Raw genomic sequence first — 15,453 nt, 5'->3', positions numbered from 1 at the left:
CCTGCTTCTCTGTCCCCACCCCTGCATCTCTGTCCCCACCCCTGCTTCTCCACCGCTGCTTCTCTGTCCCCTGCAGATGTACAAGGGAGCATCTCCTGCAGGAACCGACCGAGACAAGCCTGGCATGGTCCGACTCTGCACAAGCAATGATACCCAAGTGCAGTGCGAGAGCCCCGAGCCACCCAGGACGGGGAAGAGCCACCGGGGTGCCCATGCTTCAGGTGGCACGTGACCAAGGACACAACAGTGACCCCACAGGGTCCCAGGAGGCGCAGGAAGAAAGATCTCCTGCCCAAGGGCACCTCCCCTGGGCTGAGAAGAACTGGCGGGATGTCAGACGCAGCTAGACGTGCCTGGAGAGCCTGGGTGTGTTGCAGGCAAGGAAAGGAAGGCTCAGGGAAGGTGTGCGAGCCACCTTCACACACCTTGTACAACTACAGAGGACAAGGCGGGTTTGCAGAAGGGGGATCTGAGCTCTGCAGAGGGAAGGACAATGAGCCACTGGTCCATGCACCCACGCCTCCATTGAAGACCCCCAAGCACAAACGTCCCGTGAAAACCAGCGGTCACCTCCCCTGAGAGCCCGCCCTCTCAGACAGACTGCCAACCCTTCGGTTACACACTGTGGAAGATACATGCCCGCCCCAGTCTGTGAAAGCAGCGCTCACTGTGTGCGTCCCCCAACAGGGCACGAAATGTGCAGAAGAGAAAGTTGGCCAAGAGTCATTCACAGAGTCATGCATCAGTTATGACGATAAAGAAATTTCATAAAGGAATGAGTCGGAGCAGAGCTCCGGCCAGTAACAGGCAGGAGCTCTCGTCCCGAGGACTAGCGTCCGCCGTGCAACAAGCGAATGCAGTCTGGCCAACAGCTGGCCGCCGGTGCAGACAGAGCAAGAGCCCCGTGGGTCCTCACACCAGGTCAGTGTGAGGCTGCGAGGCACTCCACGGGCCTCTAATTACCCCAACAATACCTGTAGCCAAAAATCAACCAGACTTCCTGCCCAGCAAAGACATCCATCAGCAGCTGCCTGGGTGGCCACCTTGGTCATCTGCAGCCCTTCCCAGCAGGAACAGAGGGAAAGAGGGACACTTTGTAGCAAGTGAATCACTCAGGCCTTCGTATCTGGAGATGGGCCTTTTGGGCTAAAAACTCCAGGTGAGCAGTTTGCTTGGATGAACAGGTGCCCTCAGGTGAGCCGTGCCCTCGGGTGAGCGGCACCCTCGGGGGAGCCAAGGAAGCTGCACTTGAGGTTCGCTGTTCCGTTCAACGTTTCCGGAAACCCCAGGCCACAGACCATAGGAGAGCCAAGGACCCACGTGGCCCCTGGTGGCCTCTGCCAAACTCAGTGATGGACCTCCAACAGCTCAACGTGGCCACACCAACCAAAGCAGGAAAGTGTCTCTTGGTGTTGTTGTGGGTTTGCTTTCTTGGTATGTTTGAAGGTGGTCGGGCGGTTCCCCTACTCAGGCGCCTGGTTTCCAGCGGAAGCAGGGGCACGTCTGCTGTGGCTGGTGCTGCAAACACAGTGGGTAAGAAACTCCCCAGCCCCCAACCTGCAGCGGCCAGCTCTGACTTGGGGGTCCCTGCCTGTGGTCTCCAGCCTGTGCAGGGGAAGCCTTGCCCCCTCTTGGCACTGTGTCCTCAGCATCCATCCTGGGTCCCCCAGGAAAGTGTCCTCCAAGTGCAAGGCTATCAGCTTCCTCGGAAGTCCCAACCAGAGGAGTCCCGACGGAGCTGCGGTCCCGGCCCCCCCAGCAGCATCAAAGGACAGGCGCAGGCGTGTGGTGTGAGGTATGGTCAGGAGGAAGGCGCCGTCCCCCGTCCCTAAGACAGCCGGAAGGACGGTGAGCTGTGGCCCATGACCCCACATCCGAGGGAGCAAACACACCCAACCACATCAGTTGCTTCTTCAAAGGCAGTCCTGTGCCCGGGGAAGTCATGCCCTACACGCCTATTTCTGGATTTACACCTCTGTCGCTAAAAAGTGAGCTTTATTTTTCTACATTTGTGATTACAATTAGTTTGATAATAAAAAATATTCATTCGGGAAATTGTTGAATATTTTATTTATTTTCCCTTGGTTTAACTGTCCTTAAAATATTTTGTTCTCACTTTTTACTAGCTTCATATTTTCAGTGGTATTTTAAGTTTTTACCCAAAGAAAAGAAATACAAAGCAAAGGAGAGAAATCGGCGCTTCCAGAGAAAACCCAGCAAGGGCTCAGAGAGGCCAGCCCAGCGCGTCCCTAGCCCTCGGCCAGAAAATCCAGACTTGAGAGGCGGGTGACAAGGCTGTCATAAGCCGCAGCCCCTGGAGAGTCGTCTGGGGGAAGCCTTCCATGGCGGCCTCCTCCTCTCCTCCTGCCAAGATTTCACGGAGAAAGCGTTTCCCACGTGGTTAAGGCATTTGTGGCGGGAACGTGCTGCCCGCTGGGAAGCGGCAGCAGCTGGTCCTGGATCCCTCGGCCGGCCCGGCACCGCGTCCGGGGTGTTCTGAGCAGCCCAGGTGGGTCCCCGACGCGACGAGGACCAACCGCCTGCCGATGGTGGCAGATCCCACTTTGCCGGAGGCTGACCCAGCCGTGGACAGTGTCCCAGTCCGTCCCTGGAGGAGCTGGCGGACAGCCAGGGGGCGCGTGCGGTAAAATTGTGGGGACGCTGAAGCTCCGGGGGCGCCTGGGAGGCACTGTCCGTTCATTGTCTGACTCTTGGCTTCGGCTCAGGTCGTGGTCTTGGGGTCGAGGGATCGAGCCCCACATGGGGCTCTGCACTCAGCGTGGTGTCTGCTTGAGATTCCCCCTCTCCTGCCGCCCCTCCCCCGGTTCTCTCGAGCTCTCTTTCTCAAATAAATAAATAAATCTTTAAAAAAATTCAAGAAACTAAAACCCCAAACTTCGTGAGGACGAAGAGAGAAGAAGTCAAGACCCCAGTGCAGAACCGGGACTGTCCTGTGACCAAGCAGCTAGTGACCGGCCAGTGACCCTGCGGCTGTAATCCCTGCGTCCCCAGGGGCCTAAGCCAGCCAATGTGTCCCGAAGGCCCCGGACTTACCACCCACCCCACCTTGGCTGGAGCGGGGAGGTGGCCTGGAGCGCTGGCCCAGCTGTGGCCTGGCAGCTCCATTTTGTCCCTGTCCTCAGGACACATGTTCTCCCCACCTGAGGCTCTGCGCCGAGCTGGGAGGTCCAGGGCTCACTGTGGTCCCACGGCGTCTGCTGTCCTTCCCCAAACTCTGGCTCTGCTCCTGAGCCATGCGGGGAGCTTTTAAAAATCCCTGCCTGGTGATTCACGGTTGGAGAGCTGGTTGTGTCCAGGTGGCCGTCAGGGGTCGCCTGGCAGAGACTCTGCTCTCCAGAGGGGCTCAGGGTCTGTGATGAAGCTGGGTGCACCCCCCTCAAATGCCAAGCACATGCGCCTGTGAGCCGGAGCTGAGTAGGGGAGCTGACCCTGCCCAGCAGGACCGGGGGGGTGGACAGACCCCACACACCCAGCAGGACCGGGGTGGGGGTGGACAGACCCCCCCACACACACACCCAGCAGGACCGGGGGGTGGGGGTGGACAGACCCCCCCCACACACACACCCAGCAGGACCGGGGGAGGGTAGACAGACCCCACACACCCAGCAGGACCGGGGGAGGGTGGACAGACCCCCCCACACACACACACCCAGCAGGACCGGGGTGGGGGTGGACAGACCCCCCCCACACACACACCCAGCAGGACCGGGGGAGGGTAGACAGACCCCCCACACACACACCCAGCACGCAGCGACTCCATGAACGGGGGGGGGGGGGCAGACGCAGGGAGGGGCGGCGCCCGCGCTTGTCCAGACGCGCCCGACCAGCACTGACACTCGCGGTCCCTCTTTCAGAACAATTAGCAGTTCTTGGGATGATTAACAAAATTCCCCCGAAGATAAGGGCGCCACATGAAGAACGCAAGAGGGGGCGGGGCTCCCCTGCGCACGGGAGCCTAGGGGGTCCGCCAGCGCCCGAGCGCCCCCCCACATCCATCTGTGGGTTTCCGTAGGACAGGAACACCTCCTACCCCAGCAGGCGTGAGCTGCTGCCGGCCCCAGGCGTCCTGTGTCTCGCCCGCGGACAAGGTGGCCCTGCGATTGGGTCCCCGAGCTCAGCTTCCCTCGAAATCCTCTCCAGGGGCCAAACCTGAAGTACCTTCCTCCCTCTCCTAATAAACTGCGACTGTGAGTTACTTAAATCCACGTCGACTTTCCGCCCGTGAGACTTGTCTGGGCTGTGAAACAGACCCGTAAACAGGACCCTGACTTTTCCTCCCCCCTTTAAAAAATCATTTGTTTTATTAATTGTGGTAACATACACACAGCATAAACTTTATCGTCCTCCCTGCGTTCAAGTGCACGGCTCCGCGGCACTCAGCGCCCTCACACGGGGGTGCGACCGTCCCCACGGTCCGCGTCCCAAACTTCCGCATCTTCCCCAGCTGAACCCCGCCCCAGCCGCCAGCCCTGGCGCCCACCGTCGACGCTCAGCCTCCACGAGCTGGACTCCTCCGGGGCCCTCCTATCAGAGCGGTATTTGTCTCATTCCCCTGAACGCAATGTCCTCCGGGTTCATCCACGTGGTAGCAGGGGTCAGAGCGCCCTTCCTTTCTGAGGCTGAGGACTAGTCCACTGCGTGGACAGACACGCTTCGCTCATCCAGTCGTCCGTCCATGCCTGGGTGCACCCACCCTGGCTGCTCCCAGTTGAGCTGTTTTCCCCTCTGTGCACGTTGGCTCTGGGCCCTTGAGCAGCATAAACGCACACAGTGCCCTGTGGAGCTCAGACGATGTAACTTACATCACCATAAGCCTCGGTGCTCCTCGCAGCAGACGCGGAGGGGGGGCTGCCTGATAGGGGACCCCCCAGGTCCCGGGAAGCAGGAGGGAAATTAGCGCCCATAAGTGGGGAGGGGGACTACAGGACCGTCCTGCAGCCCCTCGGACTAGCACATCTCAGCATCGTCTGGCCACGGGAGGAGGGACAAGGCACATTGCGCTCCAGCCCCGCGGACTCCGGGGACGGCTGGAGGCAGGGCAGCAGGGACGCAGGCTCACCTGCAGGGGAGCTCAGGGGGTGTCCCCGACGTCACGAGTGTCTGCCCAGCCTCAGGAAGCCTCCGTCTGGGGCAGGGCAGGACTGAGAAAACGCCCGCACACAGCTGGTGAGACAACAGGCTGCCGACAAGCCCTGAGGCGCTCTGCCGCTCCAGATGGGGCGCCCTCTCCAGCTTCGCACGTGGGGGTCAGGGAGCAGCTCTGGGCTGGCTCCTGCTGCAGGCCAGCTGCTTCTGGGGTTCTCCCAGTTGCCAGACATCCCTTCTCATTGCTGAGTCGTATCCCACTGCACGGCTGTAGCCAGTCGGGATCGTCCAGCTGCCATGGACGTTGTCCCCACAGTGAGGCTCCTGTGGACAGAGCCACCACGGGCACTCGCGTACACACCTTGTCTCCGTTTCCCGGGTCATCCGACAGTGCACACTTCCACCTATCTTACACACTTTGCCAATGAATGGGAACAGGATGACCTAACTCTCCTTCCTAGCCGGCTCCCCCAGATGCCACCCGAGGGAGAGGGGTGCCCTGACCACCCTCCCCCGACCCCGACTCTACTATCTGAAGCAGGAAACTGAGGTGCTTCTGGGGCCAAGGGAGCCCTTCTGTCTTGGGAGACCAGGGACGCGAGAGGGCAGACCCCAGGGAGCAGCCCTCGGCCTCCGCGCTTTGGGCTTGCTGTCTTTCTGATCCTCGCAGAGAGGCCCATAGAAGCCCGGTTCTGCACGCGCAGCCCCCGCGGCCGTTGGACAGCAGCGTTGTTCTGATGAGGAGCCAGAGCCCCTGACGGAATCTCTGTGTCCAGGGAGGTACACACGGGGCGGCAACGTGAGGAAATCCAGACGCGGTGCGCGCACAGCTCAGGGACCTGGAGAACACTCATGCTTGTCCTCAGAGGTGAGGCCGGGTGTCTGAGTCTCACCTAACCAGTGACAATAACACACGCTCGGGCCTCTGTCACGTGCTCCGTTCACAACGCTCCTTGCCGCAGAAAGGGATTTAAAACCCTAAAACAAACTCACTTTACTGGGGTCTGTCTTACCCTCCTGCCTGCTGTCACGTTTGTCCACATAAACACAAAAAGTAAAATGCATAAACCTTCCAAAATGCATGTCTGTGGTTTCAGCCCTTGCCTTGGGAAGGCTTGGATGAGTCGTGTTCTCTCTAGAATGTTCCCTTGGTGTGCGAGCATTCCACAGAGCCCTTCAAAACGAATTGCTCTCTCCCTCCCTTTGGAAGAGCTTCAACCAAAAGTTCTGTCAGCCACTGAATCGGGCACCGGGGTTTAGACCAAGCAGCTAATTAAACTGCCGGCTCACACTCAGCGCCCACTGTCACACCGCGTCCCCTGGCTCTTGGCTGCAGATGTGGGTCTGACTGCCCACGCTGAACGGCGGAAGCTGGAACGTCTCCACAGCGGTCAGGTCCGTTGACCCTCTGGAGACCGAGGCCGTGTGCCGTGCCCTCCTCAACCCGACCCTGGAGCCTGCCGCTCCTCAAACCTGCCTACCTGGCTGTTGCTGTGACCGCCACGGGCCGGCACAGCCTGTCCTGAGTCAGAGTGGCCATGCACGTGACCCCCACTTCCCAGATAAAGCTGGCTGGCCCCAGCCAAGGCATGGCCCGAGCGATGGGGCCTGGCAGAGGACAGGCTTGCTTGGCCGGTGGGCCATGCATTTGACACAGTCGCTCATCCCAAGAAGAGGCCGTGATGTTCCTGATGGGATGCTCTGGTCCTGTTGCCAACACGGCTCAACCAGAGCAAAGGCTGGGGGTTTCTAGAGCGTTCCACCCCAGACAGAAAGGGCTGGAACCTTCCTGGCATCAGGGTCTGGGTGAGGTAAGTAGACGGGCCCTCAGTGCCCAGCACACTCTGCCTGGGGACGGAGGACGGCCCAGCGGGGACATCACGCCTCTGCCCCCTGCGGACGCCTGCTCCTTAACCCCCAGCACCCCCACCCCACCGCAGAACAGCTACCTCGTGCCAGCGCAGAGGCATGACAGACGTCCTCCATCCCTGACTTGACTGATACAGCCACGCATGACAAGACCACCGGATGTGGGTGGAAAGTGCATAGTGCCAGCCCGCCAGGACTCAGGCCCAGGGCAGCGCCAGAACACCCCGGGGGCCAGCGCCCACAGCAGGCACGTTACAGGAGCTCCCCTGGGGGCCCGAGTCCCAGGTGCCTCCGACCCACTGTGCGCACAGGTGCAGGGGCTCGAGCATCCAGCACAGACCCAAGTGCCGGCCACCCCAGGGTTCAGCTTCAGCACAGAGAGCTGGAAGGGGCGGGGCGGGGGGGACCACCACAAAGGGCCTCAGCCTCCCGCCCTCCCCCACTCAAGCCCGCGGGTGAAGACAATGGGGTCTCCTGCCCTACAGACACAGGGGGATTTGGAGAGCGCCAGGCTGGCCACCGTGTCCCCCGTCCTCTGCCTCTATCTCCTGCGGTCAGAGCTAAAGGCTGTCAGCTCCAGGGCCAGCTCTGCGCCCAGGGCACTTCAGGAGGGCACCCTTCCCGGGACACAGGCCGTACTGCACTCCCTCATCCAGGCCCACACCCTCAGGGTTCCAGACGCTGGTTTCTGAGGCCGTCGCTGGTGTCTGACACTTCCTCCTCAAACCCCAGACTGTGGGTTTTTCTAACCCGTGTCAGTTGTGCGTGGCGACCGCCCTTCTCCCACCCTGAGCATCAGTGGTGTGTGTCCTGTCTCACCGACCAGGACCAGCCCAGCACGAGACCACGGTCTGTGCTTGGGCGCACCTCCCAGGGAGGGGCACGTGTGTCCTGCGTGTGACCCCTACTGCCCCCAGGCTGCTCCTTTCAGACCCTCGCCTGGCCCTGGGGTGCTGGGGGGATCCTGCCGTACCGACACCAAGGCCCCGAACAGCAGGCACGTACCTTCAGACGGTCACGCGACTCTACGCCCCGGGACGTGGAGGCCGTTCTTCCGGCTGTTTCTCTCAACCTGGCTCGTAGGAACACCACCGAGAGCCTGCTCCTGACGCACAGTGGACACCCCCAGTGGAGCCGACAGCCTTACAGGCTTCCAGCGTCTTCGGAAAACATGCTGCTTCTCGTTTTTGCAAAGAAAAAGAAAATCCCATTAGCAACAATTTGCCTTAATCATTCCTCCTCTAGGCTCGAAATACACACGGGAGGCAGAGCTCTCTGTGGAAACTCAGCCGCAGTAGTGGGTAAATCACGCAGCCAGAAACACCTTGGGGCTTTCCCTGCGGCTGCAAAGTGCATTTGTGCAGGAAAGGTCGATGGAGCCAAGGTCAAGGGAGAGGTGCCCTGCGTGGGGAGAGAATGAGACTCCGGAGGCTTGTCCTCAGGGAATGTGGGGTCTGGTCTGTTTCCATGGTTGCCTGCCACTTTTTTGCCTCTGGAACATGACAGCGATGCCACCTGGGGGACTAGGTGCCTTTGTCCGCCCACCCTGACAAGCAGCGTGGCCCCAGTCTCATTTCGTCCCCAGCCCTGTGCACGTGGGCAGCCGACAAGGGGCCGCGGGTTTGCACATCCCCTGCTGTGCACTGTGGGTCCAAGTGCCCCTGGTCCCAAGCGTGGGGGCAGACACGGCGCCCTTCCCTGATTTCCAGGTCTGGACTCCTAGCGCTCTGCTGGGGGTGGGTGTCAGGTGTGCAATTGATTCCCAAAGACAAAGGTAACCTGGTCATGAACCAGCTCGAACCTGCTGGCCCCCCAGCTTGGGCACCGGTGACTGAGCAAAAAAGGAAGAAACAGAGTGTTAGAAAAACAAAATTCAAGTGAATACATTCAGTGATTGACCAATCAGGGGGTGACCCACCCAGCAGAAGGCTAGGGGTCGGGGAGCTGTAGGAAAGGCAAGGCAGAAGGAACAGGACAAGGAAACCATATTGGCGAGCAGTGGGTTGGCTGGGTAAGGTCCCCACTTCCTTTAGGGAACGGCAGGGGCTGGGCAGGCAGATGACCTGACTGGTGCCGGTCGGGCCATTCCTGGTCAACTGGGTTAAGATTCCATCTCCAGGGCAGCCGAGACTATAATTAGGTTAAGTCTGAATGGTGATGAGGGGCTCTTCCGGGCCTGCTGTCTTGTTTTTAACAAGAGAGAGGAAAACAGAAAGGCCACGCGGCCCTGACATCCGTGAATCATGAACGTGAGAGCCTCTTCCTGCTGGCACAGCTGCAACCCCAGCACACAGGAAGGGGCTGCCCCACACTGGGAAGGTCACGGCCAGGACAGCAGGGCCCACAAGGGGCTGACCCACATGAACCCCTGGCACCCCAAACGCAGATCTCCTGCTCCCACCTGGGACCCCACGAAGGATTCCAGGACCTCCTCGGAGCAGAGAGGCTGGAACAATCAACAGCAAGTGGTCTCCATCTGAACAACGAGGCCAGCCCCTTGTCTGCAGGAAAGCCATGTTCTGTGAGCCACGCCGGCTGCTTTGATTCCGTGGCCCCATCAGTAAGTCCCAACCGCCTCCACTGTCCTCACCACTAAAAACAGCAACGACCTTAAACCCGTATTTATGCATCGGCTGAGCGAGCACCCAAGGTCAGAGGCAGCGGTCCCGTGCTAACAGAGATGAGCCAACAGGTGGCAGCCAGTCCAATGGTCCAACAGCGGCTGTCATGGGGGAAGGGGGAGACAGAGTCGGGCAGATGCAGCCCAGCACGGGGAGGGCAGACGGCACTCTGTGGGTGCAGGGCTCGCCCCTCCCACCGCCCCAGGAGGGTCCCCACAGGTGCTCTGGGTGCAGGTCAGACACAGAGCCCCTCCCCGGGGCCCAGGGCCTAACAGGGGAGCCCTGCAGTGAGCCGACAGGCCCAGAACCAAGGCCCAGTGCCAGCTGGCCCCGGGCTTTCCCGTGCCTTTAAGTCGGGCAAACCATATTTTTATTTTACTGTTTTTTAAATTTAAAGTGCAGGAAAGACAGCCAACGCCTCAGTGATTTACTCCAAAGCCCCGTGTTCTTCCTCCAGCTGCCTGGGCCCCTCCCTCCTACTCCTGGGGTCAAGCCCAGCACCAAGACCCCAGGCTGTCCACCAAAAAGCGAGGAAACGGACAGCCTGGGGTCTAGGGAGTACGAAGTACAAATTCATGACAGGGATATAAATAGGGCGAAACACTGAAACCCACCTAAAAATCCAGCCGTGTGCAATGAATTCTAAAGCTCCCACATCAAACACTGAGCAGCTCATGTGCTTACAAAGAGTTTGAAACAGCACAGAAGACACCCTGTGGCTCAGGGAAGTAAGCCACAAGGTGATGCACGTCCCCTCCCCCACCCTCCCCCTCACTTCCCCACCCTCCCTGCCACACTCCCCTTTCCCCTTCGCCTGACCTTCCCCTCCCCCTCCTCCCCTGAGTCTCAATTGCCTTCTGGAGGAGAGATGAACATCTTGCCCGTGTGGGACCCAGGGGACGCGCAGACCCACATACAGAGATCTGGGTCTCACCATATGACCTGAGATTATCATTGAGTCTGAATGTCTTTGCTAACGAAGTCTGGATCCCATCAAAATGTATGTGACCAACTCTTAAAGCCCCCAGGGCAGTGCACGGATCCTCACACCACAAATCTGATAAAATTAAAATCTTAAATCTGCTTCAGCCACCATGGCCAGCGCCAGAGCTCAGAGCAGCGTTTGAAATCATTCGGCAAACCCTTCCCAGAAGCCGAATAAATTTGGTCACCAACTCAACTCCAATTAAAGGAAACTACTCTGGAATGGCCACTGAAAAGGAGGAAAATAAAAGAATTTCCACCACCTGGACCAGATGTGGCCTTGGGGGTCCAGGTGGGGGCAGCAAGGATGACAGGTCTGGAGTTGGCCCTGGCTCGCCGGTGACTGCCTGCGTGACCTCGGGCTGGTGGCCAACACTCCCACTGCCTCCCCTCCACCAGCCAGAGAACCGAGAAGTCAGTCAACAGTGCACAGCACAAAAATCAAGCAGCAGGGGCCCGGCCTGCTAGGCGGCCACAGGAGTGAGGACAGTGGCCCCCAGACCCCTCCCCTCTTTGCAATGTGGTGCTTCAGCTCCTGTTTCTGGAAGTGGAGTCTGTCTCCCGCCCCCTACAGCAGACCTCGGAGGCCAGCCCGCTCTCGCCTGCCTTTCTGCTCCCACTGCAAGGACGTGTAGGACGGCTCCCAACAGTCCCCGGCTGGCCTGCTGAGGACGAGGACACCGGACAGCCAGACCAGCCTGCCCTCAGCACAACCACCCGCCGAGCTCAGAAGCACGGTCGGCCCAGCCTGCCCAGGGCCGGCAGACCCACTCGGCCTGTCTGCAGGCCTGTGAGATGTGAACACAGCTCTGTGGATGGTTTGTTGCCCAGCAGGAACCGGCAGATGCATGCACGGCGAATATTAACTGCTTTTCTCTCCTGCCACCAGATTGGAGGTGGCTGTCTGACGGAAATGTCCTTGTCATTTGTAAATTCATCAGTATGGACACAGCTGGACTTCCGACCAGATGAGATGCCACTCGCTCCGGGGCTTCCCGACATCCGTCGTGTATCGTCAGCCCAGCGTGGACCCGCCAGGCTCCCGAGCTCGCACATGAGTCCCTCAGCTCCTGGAGAGGGAAGGGATGCACTCATCCCAGGGTGCTCCGCGAAGTCAGTTAGTAAATCACACAGTAGGAACAACATAAGCGTGGGTTAGTGCCTGCGGGGGGTCCCGAATCCTTCGAAACTCACCTGAAGCCACTGAAACCAGCGGCACGGAACATGGTGAGCTCGAACTGCTTTACTGATAGAACTGCCAGCCTCTGCCCAGCCCCCCCGAGGAGGCCCCACGGCTGTGCTAACTCTCTGAGCGCGTTCCTTTCCCCTTCTCACGGTTCGATATGAAAACAGTCTCATCCAGAAAGCCTCCGCCAGGCGCCCCATCCTCCGTGTCTATCAGAGAAGTCCCAGGAGGTGATTCCCGTTAAATCCGTCTCGGTAAAGTCCCATGTCCTGGAGGGCAGCTCCTGCACCAGTGGGGACGGGCCGGGACTCGCTTTGCACCCTTGCCGCTCGGGAGCTCCGGACCATGTGGCGATGTGGCCGTTCCCTCTGAGCAGCGCCAAGCGCCCTATTTTATGTTGTGCTCGTGTACTCCCCATTTCCAAAAAGATCCTTAGGGAGGTTTCAACACAGGACACAAACTATGAAGATAGGAAACCAAAGCTGCACGAGATGGGGTCAGTGAGTGTGATAAACAGAGAAGCAGCCCACGGGCGCCGCCGACCCCGGGCTCCGCACACAGCCAGCCTGTGGCCCGGGAGGGGCAGGTGCCCCCCAACCCGCTGTTTTATTTGCCCAGCAGGAGTGGGTGGGAGGTACTGATGGGTGCCACCCCTCCCCCTACTGTCCCCGCTCCTTACAGAACTGCAGGCAGACCCACGGAAGCCCGGCGGCAGGACCCGTGACGCCTTGTTGCTGAGAGTCTCTGAACAGCCCCTCCCACTGGTCAATGGGCACTTAAACTGTCTCTCGGCTCCGTTGCGTTTACTTAAAATAATAGCACAACCTTGTGCAGCTCATGAACCCAGTGCTCAAGACATGCGTCCTGACGTGTGCAGTGCTTCCTTAAACTCCTCCCGGGGGCTCTCAGTCACCTGACGCCCCAGCTGCCGTGGGCTGTTCTCCTTCCCCACGGGGCGTTTTGAACTGGATCTCAGCCCATCCCCCTGCAGGGATGAGCATCTGTGGTGTGGATTTGTGCTCTCTGCGCTCAGCGTTCATGGCCTTTCTGCCTGGTGCGGGCCGCTGCAAGGAGAGGGGCAGCATTTCCCATAAACATGCCCTGCTAGGAACTGCTGAAACATGAAACCAGCAAAAACCCGCTTCACAGCTTCTAAACAGCAAGCGGTCCTCAGTGAAACCCTGAGAGGCACGTCTCCAGCGCTGGGGACCCGACACATGACTCATTTCCCTTGCGATGCCACGTGGCCTTTCCGGTAAGCAGACGATGCACCATTCGGAGCTGAGGTTCCTTCAGGCGATCCATCTACCCAACAGTCACTGTCCAGCAAGAGCCCTGGTGTGCCGGGCAGGGGTGAACACGGGAGACGCAAGGGTCCCTGCTCTCGGGCACCCCTGCTAATGACCGGCAAGTGGAGAGTTTGAGGGAATCAGGGGAGTGGTCCTGGGTTTTCAGAACCCACCCTGGTGGTTGGCCTCCTGGTGTCCACACCCCTCCTGCTTTGCTGTCGGCTGAGGTCATCCCCTGCCGGTCACGGGCTCCAGGTGAGACACTAGGGCAAGACCTGCCCGTGTCTGCTGGGACATAGCAGCTCTCTTCTCCACCGGGTTTGGACAAGGGCAGGTGAGCTGAGAGGCAAGAACACCTGGGAATGCACAGAAAGGAGCAGAACCAATAGACCGCTTCCGGACGCGCTGAGGGTGGGACATCCAAGGATATCCTTTCAGGGGTCAGGGGGTCCCTGAGATTTTGTAAATGCTATGTGCTGACCTTAGTGAGCCACCAGTATCACCGCTCTGGCTCAGACCAGTGACGCTCAGCGTGGACGGTTGCCACCTGCTCTCAGAGCCGAGTCCGCAAGCAGGCTTACCATCACATCCTCGCCGGGGGGTGTGGGGGCCCCACGGAGCACCGTAAGGGCCAGGTGTGCGTGTGGTGTGAACACAAGAACGCCCACGGGTCTGGTCACACCCAGCCCAGGAGGGGCCGTGAGAGGCACGCCCCGAGCTCGCCGCGCTCGCGCCACCCGGCACTAAGCCGAGCAGGAAACACAAGACAGCGTCTCCTTGGAAAAGTCGTCTTCATTTTTCACCGAGACTTTGGGCCTGCACCATTCCATTGACTAGCCCATCAACACGATGTGTCGGTCAGTAAAGCTACTGAAAATGAAAAATCACCCTGGACTGATGAAGACCCGAATGACAGTTTGGGCAGAAATTCTATATCCAGGTGGGACACAAAGAAAACATAAAGAACCAGAATACCCCGTGGTTAAATTCAGCTTTGGATTCCTGTTTCAGAAGAGCATCCCCACGCCACTACCTCGGGCTGCCGTTCGGAAACAGGCCGATTTTCCGGGGAATCTAAGGCTCGTTGCGGTCAGTACCGTTGTTCTCGCCGTGCAGCGGGAAGGAGGTGACCGGAATTACGTGTTTCTACGCCTTTATGTGTGCACACGACTTAGCAACATGAAGAGTAACTTGTTGATACTTTTTCCTTCCAGGGCCTGGGCAGGCTGCTTCCACAAAACACGGTGGGTGGGGGTCAAACGGCACGCGTTCACTGCCCCAGTTCCGGGGGCTGGATGTCCAAGATCAAGGCGCCGGCAGGGCTGCCTGCTGGCGCCGGCCCACGTCCTGGTCCACGGCCGTCGGCTTCTCGCTGTGCCCTCCGGGGAGAAGGGGCGACAGAGCTCTGTGGGGCCCCGTATAAGGCCTTGAACCCCTCCTCGGGGCCCTGCTTCACTTGCCATCACACTGGGGGGGTCAAGATTTCAACATATGAACTGGGGGGGGGGCATAAACATTCAAACCATAGCTTTTGGGCTTAAGCACAAGGGTAATTTTGCAGGAAGGATCCTGAGCCCAAAAAGCGGAACAGGCCCCCCCTGTCTCAGAGACAGTTTTGGGCAGGGTTCTGGCAGGGAAGGGAAGGCACTGACTCCAGCCCCACGGCACAGGGGGCCGCGGCCCCCATCCCGCTCCTGGCACCGCACAGCACAGCGGCACCATTTCCAGACGATGCGCCCCCCCAATTCTGCCAGGAGAGCCCACACCTGGTGGGTCCGTTAAAGCCCCTTAACCTCCAGTTGTGACCTCAGGATGGCAGCCTCCCCGGAGCATCAGAAATGCAGGACCGCAGACCCAAGCAGGCCCTGCGGCCATGCACCAGCTTTGGGGAGCCTGTGGTCCCCCGTCCTGAAACCCCGATAAGGGGCCTCCTCCGACTATAAGCCTGACTTCGTGCTTCTCCCCGTGAAGCCCCACTTCAAGGCCCCGAAAGACAAATCAGAGAGAAAGGGTGACCGTCAGTAGCTGGAGCCAGCCCCAAACCAGGTCACGGGGTGACACGGCACAAGGGCCCCGGTCACCTGCCTCCTCAGAAGCCACCACCGTCACCTGCCTCGGAAACTCACCGACTCACTTCAAAACACAAGGGATAGAAAGCAAACTAAGGGCGAAGACGCTCCTGGCTTCTAGGTCACAGACTGACCTCGTGAGATCTGGGGCAGGAAGCCTTGGCTTCGCCTTGGTCATCTGCCAACGGGGCTCACACCCCGCCCTCTGACCGGGATTTAACCAGGATCATCCAGGTTAGAGAGCTCAGTGGTAGTGCCGGCCCCCCAACCTCCATCCCACCTGTACCCACACCCCTACGCCCTCCCACCCCACCCCCTGTCACCGCCTC

The 15,453-nt window shown here is 59.6% G+C and overlaps 1 long non-coding RNA gene across 5 annotated transcripts in view; it reads right to left on the bottom strand.

Annotated features, from left to right (window-relative positions):
• Positions 1-15,453, bottom strand: part of LOC117801182 — a 26,250-nt gene that overhangs the window by 10,168 nt on the left and 629 nt on the right. For 3 of the 5 annotated variants that reach the window (XR_004623715.1, XR_004623713.1, XR_004623714.1), the window contains exon 2: positions 7,981-8,155. This is a non-coding gene — a long non-coding RNA (uncharacterized LOC117801182). Of the gene's footprint in view, positions 1-2,046; positions 8,156-15,453 lie in introns of those variants that run through there. The other 2 variants (XR_004623712.1, XR_004623716.1) reach the window with 2 other exon arrangements.

Source organism: Ailuropoda melanoleuca, chromosome 2 (assembly GCF_002007445.2).
Source record: "Ailuropoda melanoleuca isolate Jingjing chromosome 2, ASM200744v2, whole genome shotgun sequence".
In the NCBI taxonomy this organism is placed as follows: domain Eukaryota; kingdom Metazoa; phylum Chordata; class Mammalia; order Carnivora; family Ursidae; genus Ailuropoda; species Ailuropoda melanoleuca.
This window is presented reverse-complemented; position numbering and strand designations above follow the sequence as displayed.